Source organism: Triturus cristatus, chromosome 10 (assembly GCF_964204655.1).
Source record: "Triturus cristatus chromosome 10, aTriCri1.1, whole genome shotgun sequence".
In the NCBI taxonomy this organism is placed as follows: Eukaryota; Metazoa; Chordata; class Amphibia; order Caudata; family Salamandridae; genus Triturus; species Triturus cristatus.
Window position 1 is genome coordinate 440,489,068 of NC_140593.1, and position 14,620 is coordinate 440,503,687.

Below are 14,620 nucleotides of genomic sequence, written 5' to 3' on the forward strand. Positions count from 1 at the left end.
TCAACCACAGTAAAGTGCAAGTGCAATGGGAAAGGGTACATATTACCGTCAGAGGCTACCTCCTAAATATAAAAATATACATCACTCTTGGTTAAAAACATAAAGAGTTAAGAATTTACTTTTCTTCCAGTTGTGAGCAGTTTTTTCCCCCACCTAAGAAGTAAAGGTGCAGTGCAAAGAAATAGTGCAAAATTATTCGACTTATACGTAAAATAATGGTATGTTCCCTGAGTTCTTCTGGCATAATAAGGTACAATTGCATTGGGGAAGGTAAATATTACAGTCGAAGGTCACCTCCTAAATATAAATGATATGCAACACTTTTAATTATGGAAACATAGGGAGTTAAAGATTGTCTTTTTCCAGTTGTAAACAGTTTGTCCATCCACCTAGGAAGTAAGAGTGTGGTACTTTAAAGTAATACAAAGTTATTCTACTGATAGATACAATTATAATGTGTTCCATGGTAGAAACAACCAAGTTCATAAAGCTTACCTACTTAAGCATAATCCTAGAGTGAAGGGCAACTCTTTCAAGCATGGCCACGTAACCCATAAATATGACGCTAAAGAGGTAACCACATTCACATCATCTGATTTGATACATACAGCCTTTGCTGGTTTCACACATCTGACCCTATAGTGTTTGATAAGGGGAAGAAGCCATCTCCGCCAGGCGGCTACATATTTTTTGCAAAGCAGCATAAAGTGGGTTAGATTATCCAGACCACCAACACTCATAGCAATCAAATCGGCCATCAAACATATGTATACCTATCAAGAAATCCCTAGTTGGAAGGATACCATGCCGGAATGTTAAATACAGTGTTCGATTTAATTCAGGCTATACCATGTCCAGGTATTCTGGGCATGAAAGACCATAGGTGTTGTTGAAGTAAATACTCATCAAAGATCCCGGCTTTAGCTCCCAGAATTTTTTATCTGCATATAATCATGGTACCGTTCTTTAATCATAGCTGCAGTATCCTGTCTAACACTTCCAGAAGCATCCCACAGAGATATCAACTGTAATTCCTTCAACCTTTTTTGTACATGTGATGACCATGTATATCCTCGACAGAGCAACTGGCTGTGACTTCCTCAAGAGTTTCTAAAAAACTGTGATCTTAGGGTTTCTTACCAATCTCACCCAGTAGAGAATTTGCCTAAGAGCAATAGTTTCTGATATCGGGATAAAATTAAACTCTGTGTACAGTTCCGCTAGAGGGGTACCCGGCCCAAACCCCAGAAATTATGGAGGAAATTTTTCTCAGCAACTTGGAGTGGGCAGACATTCCAGAATCCCCATAATTCTGCACCATACAGTGCGGCTACCACTACCCTTTGCTTATATATTTGTAAAATAACACTTATACTTCTGGCACCAGCCTGGTGTCTAAACTTTAAAACTGCTCCAGTCAATTGCCTCAGCACTAGCGTGGCCTTCTATATTTCGCTATCCCATCGCAAATTCTCTGTAAATCGAATACTCAAATAGTCAAACTGCTCGACAATATCCAGTGGGATACCTTCGACGAAAGGCTTTCGCTTGAAGCAAGAGGAGGGCCTCAATACCATACAGTTTGTTTTACTACCATTTATGGTTAATGACTTCTTGTCGCAATACTCCACAAAACGTGTTAGTAGTCTATGGGTGGCGTTTTCTGTTTGTGCCATCAATATTGCATCATCTGCGTATAGTAGTAGTATTGGCACCCTCTTCCCAGCTACAGTTGGAATATCTTTGGTGTCTACCATCAAGTGGTCATCTGCATAATTTAAAAAGAGGCTAAATAGCATGGGAGTCAATACTTCTTTTGACCTGGAAGGGTGCGGTGCACTCCCCCCTGGCCCGTACAGTACTTTGGCTGTGTTATCAATATGCAGAGCCTGTATGGCCATTATTAGCAAGGAGTCAGCACCCAATTTCTCCAATGATCTCCACAGCTTCTCTCTATCTACTAAATGAAAAGCTGCTTTTAAGTCCACAAATATTAGGTACAGCAATGTCATCCTCACCATTGTAAACTTATAAGAGATCATATACAACCGGAGAGCTTGATCAATGGTTCCAATGCCAGGCCTAAACCCAGCTTGCACTTCAGTCAAGATGTTATGAGCATCGACCCACCCCTGAAGGCGGTTGAGCACAACTTTCCCCAGAATTTTTCCTTTGCCATCTAGAAGGGAGAACTGACGGTAGTTGGATGAACTAGATCAATCGCCTTTCTTATCGATCAGCACAAGAACGGCCGAGCTCCATGAAGGGGGAGCAGCGTTTCCAGCAAGTGCTGAATTAAACACTTTAGTAAGGATGTTACCCCCATAAGTTTGGCTCTTCGCAATATATATCAGTGGGCACCATATCAGGGCCTAGGGCTTTGTGTTTTTTTACATCAGTCAGGACTCTCACCAGCGCTGGTACTAAAATATCAATGACACAAGGCCCAGAGCAGATGTTCTCTCGGGCTGTCAGAGGTGTTATGGGGTTGACACTATATAAATTACTAAAGTGACCAGACTAGACATATGGCCCAATAGGAGTTTCACTGGTGTGCACTAAGCCCCTCTCAGCCCATGATAGCAATTGCCAGAGTTTTTGCAGTTTTTTTCCTGTGCCGCCTCCTTTAATGCTACCCAGAGAGTTAGTTGATACTGCAATTTCTTAGTTCTCAGGAGCCGTATATAATCGGCCCTACATTCTCTGAATAGTAATTTGCTGTATAGGCAATGGTGTTGTTGTACTAAGGCAGATAATAAAACTCCCTTCATTCTATAGCATTCCTCATCATGCCGAGTAACCCATCAACCAAAAAGGCGCCTGCAGGCCCAATGGGCTTTGACCAAAGGGCTTTCAGCTCCTCTGACATCTTTTTGTAGGCTACTAGGGTTACACCATTATCACCACATAGAAAATTCAGAATTACCCAACCATACTTAATCACTACACTCTCCAGCAATGGCAGTATTTGTAGATATTTCTCCCTGCTCCATCGTATCTTTTTCTACAGTTCGATGCCACACTTCCAATAGGCTGTTTTTGACAACTCCCTCCTGCACAATTCTACGCAGAGTACCACAGGATCATGATCACTCTCCACTCTCACGACAACTGTCATATCGCGCACATATGCCAAGCACTCTATATTGATTGAGATATAGTCTATTATAGAAGCGCTTCTCCCATTGTTAACGGTTACTCTAGCAGCACTATCTGAGGGGGTGCGACCATTAATAAAATACAGGTTGCAGTTTATCAGAAGCTCAGAGAATACACCTCCCTTCTTAGTGGATTAAGAATTGCTCAAGGCAATAGATAACATTTAATACCATCTCATAAAGATAAAAAGATGGTCTAATGTTCTAGTGATATAATAACACAAGACAATGTCATCACTACATTTTAAAGAATGCCATGATAGCATTTTATGATTATAGCATTTACCATATTATGAAAGTCTGATTAATACTTACACATTTTCAATTAGTTTTAATCAAGAAACCATGTGAGAAATTATCTCCAAATGTGGTTAATGGTATATTTCATTACATGATGTACATTCTCTTTTACTTTATTTTGTGGGTTATGTGTGAACAGTTCCCACTCGACCAAAGTATTCATTCCACTATTACTGTCAAAAAGAAAGTGTATCTTCCAAGAAAAACAAACTGAAGGATGTGATATTCTACACAGTGAATTATAACTAGTGTAAGTATGGAGAATTGTATGTATGACTCTAAAAGGCAGCCATTGCCATCAACCTCAAGCTCTTGCCAATATCCTACTTGAGTGAATGTAGCTTTAAGTGATTACTATCTCCATCTAAAACTGCTTCTGGCAGCAGACAATTAAACTTTCTGAAGCTCACTGAACTTTTAATACAATAAGGTACAGATTCTGATTTTCTCCAAGGACGATACTTGGGACCACATCTCCTCTAAAAAATAAGGCACTCAGATGAGGATAATGTGCTGCACGAGTAAGGGTAATTGGTTAAAAGTCCTTTTGTAATATATATCTTTAGTGAATGAATATCTTGATTAATGAACACTGAGAAACTATGTTTATTTTCTCTCAGTGTCAATGTCAAGTAACTACAGAGCCAGGTTCACAAAACTAGTTTGTAAATCTGCAGTTGCAGGGCGCACCTTTGCACGGGTCGATGTAAGAGTTCAGGTAATTCACAAAGGTTTCTCAGTGTATATTTTGAAGTCAACCAAAGCTGCATGGAGAAGGGCCTAGTTAAAGCATCAAGTAATCTATTTTCTCATGCGTTGTTGAGCAGCCATGCATTCTCTATCTCCAGTACATGGCAGTTGGGGAATTAAATAAAATGCGTGTTTTTGGAAAGTGCTCATCTACGCGGGGATTTCTTAGACTTATAGGAGATGTTTTTGTTATTCAACTCAGTGATACTCATATTTGCTCTGCCCTAGGATGAAAGGTTGAGGAGGCCAGTGAGGATATTTGCCTATGAATGGGGTGCTAAGTAAAGACAGATCACTGCAGTAGATAAGTTAGTCTAAAACCTGTAAACACAATGTGAAGATTATTGCTTACTTTTTCTTTCCTTTAAGTTAATCATTTTAATGTTGTATAGTAATGCTTTCCAACATTTTTAGAACCACGACACATTTTTTAGAAGGCAAATATTTGCAACACACAAGCTTTAATGGACATGAGGTGGTGTATTTTATTATAATTTATGCATCATATGGTAGCGCACAGTCATTTACATAGACCAAAGTTTCCTTTGAAGTGCCCACTAATTTACACATGCATACAGTTTTACTGATAAAACTATATCCCACACTAATGATAATGTGTGGTTGGGTTTCAAAGAATATTTATCATTTGTGCATCACCAAGAAAATAGGCTATTGATTTTTTTTTTATCCAATAAAAATATTTGTGTCCGTCGCACTTCAGCATGTCAAAAATGTGCTTTATGTTTGCTTTCCTAACTACTGAATGCGTACAGTTCATTCACAGATATTTACATTTTGTTGTGTATTACAAATAAATGACATACTTTAAGGTGAGAAAATACTGATATCAAGCCGCACGAAGAGAGGTTTTAGATTTAGGTTCAATCGTGTGAAAACCTTTCGATTAAGAACAAAGAATAATAACCTTTGGTTTATTGGCACGGTAGAGGAATAATTGCCCTCATAAATACAAGCAAATGTATTTGGGAATAGGAAGAAGGGAGCATAGTAGAATAGCAGCTATCAAAGGATTGTTGGGATTGATAAACAACAGGCCTATTGTAAAGAAATGATGTAAAGGCATATACCACTTGATTCTCTAAGAAGTGATCATTATAAAACTGTCCCTCATATTAGTAAGGTGCAAGTGAACTCTTGAAGTGAAGTAACTGACAATAACAAGAGGCTAACCAATACTAAAGGAATAGCACAGCAACTATGAGATTGTTGTAAACAGCAACTATATGTACTATGTGGATCAGTAACTGTATATATTTGGTTTTTAGGAAAACACTAATTGTGGTGGGAGACAGAATTATGTGGTCTTGACAAAGATGGTAATATCAGTTTAAGCCATCAAACGCGTCGACGCTGAGGATAAGCACGATCAAAGGACTAACACAGATAATAATATACCGATTTATCAATGTATATCAAACTGTTGTTGAGTTCATTTTGATGTGCACGTGTAAAGAAGAGAAATTGGGCTTTACGTTTTTTTGTCTGTCTCCATATTATGCTGGTCATAATTGTGTTATATTGTTAAATGCAAATGAGATTGAATTGACATGTATTGTATGATGTTTTTTTAATAACTTCATTCGAATTATCATGAAATGTTTTGTGATTTTTATTTTGTCCATACAATGAGAAATATGTTTTTAAATAAAAAATAATTTTTTCACAAGAAAAACTTTTTGAGACATAATACGTTGTGCTGTTCAAATTGTAGAATCAAGGGAATCCTCTCTCTTTTCTGGTTTATATACCTTATTTCCCTTTTTTTTTTTTTTTTTTGTCCTCATGTGCCGCTTTCCACCCATTCTATCTGTGTAACGCCCAAGGGTGTAAGTTATCTTATATTCAAGGAGGTCTGCTAAACAGAGAGCTGGAGAAGCGACGATACAAGATCCTCACTCCAGCTTCCTACCGCAAAATTCTCCAAAAGATAAAAAGCAACTTAATCATAGGACTGGAAGTCTCCACCAACACAATATTTCAATATTAAAAGCAAACTTCCCCCAACCCATCACCCATAATGATCAAAAAATAACAGCCAAAATCTATGTTTCTTTTTCAGGGGAACTACCAAGTCCAATTTACCAATGTCTCTCATAGCTCTAATCCACATGAGATCTGTGGGGGAGTCAGGAGAAACCCAAAGTTTTCAGATTTCCCTTCGGGCCAACAGTATGGCATAAAACACCAATTTTGCTCTATCGTCCAAGCCCTTACCTTGTAGATCCAGTCTACCTGTGATAATGTTCTCAGGGCTTACCTCAATCTTTTGCTTGAGCATAACTGCCAAACATTTACTTACAGCGTCCCAAAAGATCTTGATCGCCGGGCATGTTACAAACATGTGAATGTCATCTTCATTTGGGCTATTACACTTAGGGCATCTTACATTACCACCTTCTTTGAATTTTGCCAGCCGCTTTGGAGTCCAATATGCCCTGTGGAGAGTGAACAAGTGGTTTCTTCTTAAATTCGCAGGTTTAACCACTTTATATAATATCGACATAGTTACTTGCCATTGGTCTTCTGTCGCGATCTTCGGCAAGCTCTCTCCCCATAGTTCCTCCGGCAGAAGAAAAGGGCCATCTTCCAAGTCAATTATAGCCCAGTACCATGTCGCCACTTCTTTTTTAAAACAAGCTTCCAATGCCAATTTTGCCTCAAAGTCATTGTATCGACCTATAAGATGATTTTTCCCAGTGGCCCAACTTTGAATTTGAAAATATTTGAATTTAGAAAAGTTAGGACCCCAACTTGAGTCACATTCAAACCATGGCAGCAAACAACCGTCGACAAATACCTCATTTCCCTTGAGTTTCAAGGGGTCACTCTCAATCTTTTTATATACATATTTGAGTATACCAGAGGAAATTACATTATCATAAAGCATTAAATGCCAAAACAATAAATCAATTTTTCCTCTTTCTTCATAATTTTTTATTCTAAAAAAATTGTGATGATGTAGAAATGGACGATTACAGTGACGAAGTAAAGAAAAAACAAGGCTTGGACGGCTCATTTATTAACTTTACACCTAAAGGATATCAGCCAAAGATTGTTTTTTCCAGGTGGTTTTGAATGAATGTCACATTAAAATCAACAGCAACATTCTAGTTGTATAACTATTTGGAGATAGTGCACACAGTAGACAACATTTAATGCCATCTCATAATGACAAAAAGAGGGTCTGATGTTCTAGTGGTTTAGTAACACAAGACAATATCATCACTACATTTCTAAAGAATGCTAAGATAGCATTTTAAGATTAAAGCATTTACCTTGTGATGAGAGTCTGATTAAAACGCACAAATTCTCAATTAGTTTTAGTCAAGAACCGATGTGAGACATGATCTCCAAATGTTGTTAATGGTATATTCCAGTTCTCAAAGTACATTTTCTTTTACTTTATTCTTTGTCATACGTGTGAACAATTTCCAGTTGACAGAGCACCCATTCCAGTATCATTGTCAATAAGAAAGTTCATCTTCCAAGAAAAACACATTGAAGGAAGTCATATTCAAAAGCAGTCATCTATAACCTTAATGTGAGGCTGGAGCAGTTTATGTCTCCAGAAGTCAGTCATTGCCATCAACCTCAAGCTATTGCTGATATAAGGTATTACTACCTCAAATCTAAAACTGCTTCTGGCAGAACACAATGAGACTTGCTGAAGCTCACTGTACTGTTAATACAATAATGTACCGATTTTGACATTTCTCTAAGAACAATACTTCGGACTACAACTCCTCTGAAGTATAAAGCACTCAGATAGGGATAATGTGCTGCATGAATAAGGATAATTGATTAAAAGTCCTATTTCAATACATCTTATGTGAATGAATATCTTGATTAATGAACACTGAGAAGTTATGTCTCTTTTCACTCAGTGTCAATGTGAAACAACTACAAAACCAGATTTACAAAACTAGTTTGTAAATCTGCACTTGCAGGGCATACCTTTGCACGAGGTTTACGTACGATTTTAGGAAATTCAGAAAGGTTTGTCGGTGTATATATTGAAGTCAACAAAAGTTGCATGGAGAAGGGCCAATTTAAAGCATCAAACCTTCTGTGCTCGCATGTACTGTTAAGCTGCCACACATTATCTCTCTCCAGCACATGGTAGTTTGGGTGTTAAATAACATGTGTGTTTATAAAGCGCACATCTACCTGGAGATTTCTTTGACTTATAGGAGATGTTTTTTGTTACTCAACTCAGTGGCATTCATTTTTGCACTGCGAGTGGATGAAAGGTTGAATGCACCAGTGAGGATATTTGCCTATGAATGGGGTGCTAAGTAAGGACGGATCACTGCAGTGGATAAGTTAGTCTAAAGCCCGTAAGTACAATGCAAAGAGGATCACCTACTTTGTTGTAGGAAAGTAGGATCTGCAGTTATGGTTACCCCCAATTTTTGCTTGATGTAATGCTGTTTCTGGCTAGTCTGACTGGGATCCTGGTAATCAGGACCCCAGTCTCTGTGCTTTCTCCCCTCAATTGGTATGGTAAGTACTTATGTACATCCCAGATTGGACACTAGTGTACACTTATCAGTCCCTAGTATATGGTACTAAGGTACCAAGGATATAGGCACACCAGGGTTCTCCCATGGGTGACATGTATTATGTCACCCATGAGAGACCTCTCAAACTGTAACTACAGGCCTCCCATTGCAGCGTGTGTAATCTGGTGCTAGCACCAATTAAAAAATATATAGGTTTACCTCTATCTTAGGTCAATGCACTTAAAACCTATAAGTCACCCTTATAGCAGGCCTTTCAATCCTGAAGGCAGGGTGCTCGGTTCTAAGTTCAAGGGTGGCCCTGCATGAGGAGGACACCCCTACAGCCTACGAGGTCTATTCTCCCGGGTTGTAAGTTAGACAGCCATTTAACATATAGAGGGGCACTGTGTCATTATGCGTTGACCACCTCGACACTGGCTGTAATGTACCCTATCATGTTTGGTATCCAACATGTTGAAATCATACCCCCACAGCCATAAACAGTGTGGGAGGTATGATTCCATACACTGTAAAGCTCCTCTGGAAGGACCTCGGTGTTCTCGGTACCAGTCTTCTTGGCCCGGACAGCACAACATGGCTGCTGCCGACCAGAGACAAGATTCTGCCCTCCTGCTGCTGAGTGAACATCGAGCAGGTAAAGCCAGAAAAATAGGTATCCTGTCAGAGGGAGGTGTGACCACCTCCCAGACAGGGTTTAGTGTATTGGGGCTGGGTGGGAGTGCTTGCCAGCTTGAGGGGCACACTTGGTACCCTCCTTGCATAGTTCAGTTCAAACCAGCTCAGGGAGCTGTTGGCTCCCACTCTGGCGTGAAACTGGACAAAGGACATGAGAGTATCCTCCCACTGTCCGACCCCTCCCTTGGGAGGGAACCCTGAATCATCCCAACCCTTTCCTAAGGGTACATAAGGGCTTACATGAGGGTGGGTCCCTAGATTTGTCGATGGGCAAGATTAATTTCAGATACCACTTCTTTTTCAACCATCTGGGCACTCTGGATTTCGCTGGACTTCACCCTGGCATTAAGGCTGCAACCAGGAAGACTCCTGCTGCTTCTGATCTACTCACCCTGCTTGTCTGCTGCAACGTCCATGTCTGTGCATCATACAGTAACCTTCTATAGCCTGTGGGCATCAAAGACACCTGAAGGAATCTCCCTTCAAGTGATGGGGTCACTCTCCTGCATCCACTGGCCCCGCAACTAAGCTGATCGGTCTGCTGATCCTGGACTCCCATGGACTCCGAAAGGCGCAGCAACACAGGTGGTGTTTCTCCACATCCTTCGAGGCCTGCCCTGTCCTCTCACCAAGTTTGAGTCCAGTATCTCTCGTTCGAGCCGCAGGAACCAAACCCTGTGCACTTCATTGACTTGCAGTTGCAAAGGCTTGTTGGCTTCCTTCCACCAAGATCTTCGGGCTCCAAGTAGCCTCAAGCATCTCTAGTGACCAAGTTATTTGTCCTTACCACATCACTTGCACCGTGGTCCTGCATCTTTGGTGAGCTGCTCGAATTCCTCTCGCAACTCCAGTGCCTCTGGCCTGTGGGTCCTCTTGAGAGTCTGCCCTGACTCCCCTGCTTGTGGTGAGTCTCCTGGACCTTGATGGTTCCGACATTGTAACTTCTTCGACTTCTACATTAGTTGCAGTTGTCAAGGCATTTTGGTGTTCCCGACAGATAATGACCCCTCAACTCTCGACATCTGAAGTGGGAAAGCTGGTACGCAGCTCCTGGTTATCCACAGCATTGCCTGGTCTGCACAGCTGTAGTGTCAAAGTGACCGTCAGCCTCCCTGCAATACTCAAAATCGGTGGGCATTTTTCTTCCGTGCCTCTGGGTCACTCCTGAATGACATAGACTCTGTCCCCTCTGCTTGCAGATATTTCCCTTCCTGAATGCACCTTTGGGTTCCATTGGACACTTTCACTTTCTCCAGCACCGGCATCTTCCTGAAGTCCTACATTGAGTTCGACAGCAGTTTCAGACGACACTTCACACCTATGCACAAGGCTTCCCTGGAGTAGGTATCTTTGTTCCTAGGGTCTCCACGAATGGGGTGGCTTTCCAACCTTCTGTCTTCCATGGGGTTTCTTCAGGGTCAACTGGAAAGGGTCCTTCTTTAAAATTGCAACCACGACTTACTCATTGACTTGCAGTGATCCCGCGGTCGAGTTCCTACTCTGCACTCAGCCTACATGGGGTTTCTGGTTACTTACCTTGGGTAGTTCCTTGGGTCCCCAGCACTTCTACGTCTTCTGGGTATAGTCTTAACTTGAGTCGTGGTTCGCATACCAATATTTTAGTACATGGTTTGGTCTCCCCCTGGTGACCTCTTTGTATTTTGTGCTAATTACCTGATTCTATTGAAAAATATTGTGTGCATTGTGCATGTCTCCGGTTATGAGATATCTGTATGTGTTAGTGAGTGTCTTATAATAAATACGTATTCTTATAAATACACTACGTGGTTCATTTTTTACTTAATCTGTGCCTATAAGATTATGTTCTGGTAAAACAAGCTGATTTACACTCCTCCTGGCCTAAGCCTGAAGGCTGCTCTCTACAGCTACCACTCTGAGAGCTTTCTAAAGTTGTTTAAGACCACTAAAATCATCATAAAGGTTATCTGCATTGGTGCAGGGTGCCCACTTACATAAGTTTGCATCATATACCAAGCCAGCATTTCACATTCATCATTCCTTTAAGTTAACAATTTTAATGTTATATTGCAGTGCTTTCCCAACTTTTCAGAACCACGACCCAATTTTTATAAAGCAAATATTGGCAACCCACCTAGCTTTAATGGATTTAAGATGGTGTTTATCAATATAATAGAAGCATTGTGTGGTAGCACACTCTTATTTACATAAAGCACATTTTCTTTTCAAGTGGCCACTAAATACATATGCGTACAGCTTTACTGATAAAACTAAATCGACCAATTGGTAATGTGTGGTCTGGTTTGACTGAGTATTTATCATTTCGGTATCACAAAGTAAAGGCTCTTAATTTGTTTTTATCCTACTAAAATATTTGTTTCCATCGCACTGCAGAATTAGAAGAAATATGCTTTGTTTTTGCTTTCCTAACTGTTAAATGTGTACAGTTCATTTACAGATATTTACATTTTGTTGTATGTAAATAAATGAAATAATGTGAGAAGTTGGCCTGGCATATGCTGTCTCCTAGTTATAGGGACACCTTGCACCAGTCCAATTTCGACTCTTATTGATGATAGGTTTAAGACAACCTTTAAAGAAAGCTATCCTAGTGGTAGCTGTGGAGAGCAGCCTTCAGGCTAAGTCTTGAAGGAGTGTTAAGCTTATTGTTTTACCATAATAACCTCTTGAATAACCAAATGAAAGAGTAGCCCACACAGGTATATATATAAAATATATGTATTTATTCTAGACAGAATCCCACAGTCTCTTTATGAGGCTAGTGGCAAAGTTACAATTCAAACAAGCATTTATAAACACAATAAATAGCACAGGAATCAATGGACCCCAGGGGGGGACCAAACCATATATCAAAAAAGTTGTATAAGAACCACAACAATTCTACAGACAATGCCTAGGGCATTTAGGATCGCTGGCCCCTTAAGAATCCACCCCAGGTTATGAGGAAGGGGACCCACGGGAGGAGCGTGCAGTGGAAATAGCTGCTATTGGGATCTCTATTATAGTCTATAGAGAATGTCACGGTTGAAATTACACAGATTAAAGTCACTTCTAGCAGGAGTACAAAGTTAAAACTTTAGACTTAAGCTTTTGAGGAGCCCACTACCACGAGAGTACCGAGGTACCACTATTACCTGCCCCAGGGAAGCCGGGTGCATAGGTCGATTCTGGTGTCGGGTCGCGGGCTGATTTTCTATAGGAAAATGTTCAAAAGTGCTGCTAGCCAAAAGTGTTGATGATGCCGTGAAGATCAAAGATGTGAAGATTGTAGAGAAGAACCTGAAAGCAGAGGGGACAGAGTCTGGGTCACGGCAAAGTGACCAGGAGGCTCAAAGCAAAGAGCCCTTCGATGTCGGGTGCTTCAGGTGCGAAGTGCTGTAGCTTGGATCTGCAGCCACGGGCTCCGGGAGGCTTCAAGGAAGGCCAGCTTCTGGAGGGTGACTGTCCCACGTCGGATAAGGGTCGCTGCGGTGTTAGTGTCCGGATTGGATCCACTAAGCCTTGGCAACCGCAACCCTCGAAGAATAAACAAATCGGCTACAGTGCAAACCCACGAGGTCTGGGAGAGGTCTCCTTTGGAGAGACTGTAGAGCAGGCCTGGAGCAACCAGGGGAACTCTTGATTGTTGAAATAGACCTCCGCTAGGGCCCACAAGTCGAGCAACAAGGGACCGCGGGAGGCGGCAATTTGGCGTGCGTAAAAGGGCACCCATGGGCCTCCGGAGGGGGCTAGGGTGCTGGTCTTTGGCACAATTGCTGTAGAGTGGTTGGCTCGAAAACGAGCTAAAGCTCAACTTCCCCACTGGTCAGGGTCGTGTGCTACGCAAGAGGTGGCCGGTGTCCTGGGGTATTGGGGATCTCGGCACCCACGCGGTCCACGGTGCCCAAACTCGTTGAGCACACTCACTGGCCTCTGGGATGCGCTGGAAACCCACCTCAAGGGTGCTGGAAGTCGTCGAAGTCCGTAGGAGCACCAAGGTTCCAACCGGGTCACTTGCAGTGTTTCAGGTGCCTGCCAAGCAGGGGGATAACTCCTTTATCCCAAGGGAGATTTCTTCCGTCAGCTGGGCAGCAGCAAGTCGAAGGTCAAGACTGTAAAGTTCAAGATTATTCACCTTTATCCCCAAGATTAGGGGAGTGTCCAGAGTAGTGTCCACCAATGAGTGGTGAGGCGGGAAAGGGTGGCTAAACCCTCTCCTCTTTGTGTGTTTCCCGCCTGGGCGAGGGGCAGGATGCCCCTGAACCGGTTCCAAGCGGTGTATGCAGAATGAGGTCTCTGCAGCTGCCTACGTGCAACTCTGAAAGGACATTTGGTGCACCCACCCTGTTCCAATCCACATTATCCTGTCTGGGGAGATGCTAGCACCTCCCTGCCACAGGAGCCCTATTGTCCAGCTGGGGAGGCTGGGGTTTTCCCCAGCAACAGCCAGCCAGGGTCGTGTAGGTGGCGGGCAGTAGCCATTTTGTGTTACTTGTGCACTTTTAAATTGGTGTCTCAATTCCTCCGCTTTTCCCATATCGCCCCTCTAGCAGGTGGGAATCGTACCCTCATGCCCATGGCTGGACTGGGGGTATGATTCCTACATGTTTGACACCAAACACGATATGGTTCTGTGTAGCCATTCTCAAGTTATCGCGCTATCGCGATAGACTTATAATGCCGTTAAGAGTATATGGTATGGCTACACTACAAACAACCCAGCAATGATTTTACGAGGGTTGCAGAGAGGCCCTACTCAGGTAGGGGTCCCCCTCACACATATCTTAGCACCCTGCCCTGTAGGATTAGCAAGGCCTGCTATAGGGGTGACCTATGAGAGTACATGTGTTGTAATGGGGTGGGATATAGGGTACCTATATCCCTGTAAGGGGTGTTAGCACCACCTTACCCAGACTACAGTAGTGGTCTGGTGGTGTCAGTTTGTATGGCTGTCCCAGGGTGGCACAATAAGTGCTGCAGCCCTGGTAGGCCTACTGAAGGACCCATGCCCTGGGTACCTAGGGTACCATCTACAAGGGACTGTCAGGGCATCCTCAGCATCCAATTGGTTTGTACCTAGGGTACTTCACATTAGTTTTAGGGAGAAAGCAGATAGGCTGGGGTCCTGGATAGCAGGATCCCAGCCAGACTAGTCAAAAACCACTCAAATACCAGGCAAAAAAGTTGGGGGCAACCATTAGTCAGAGTCCACCT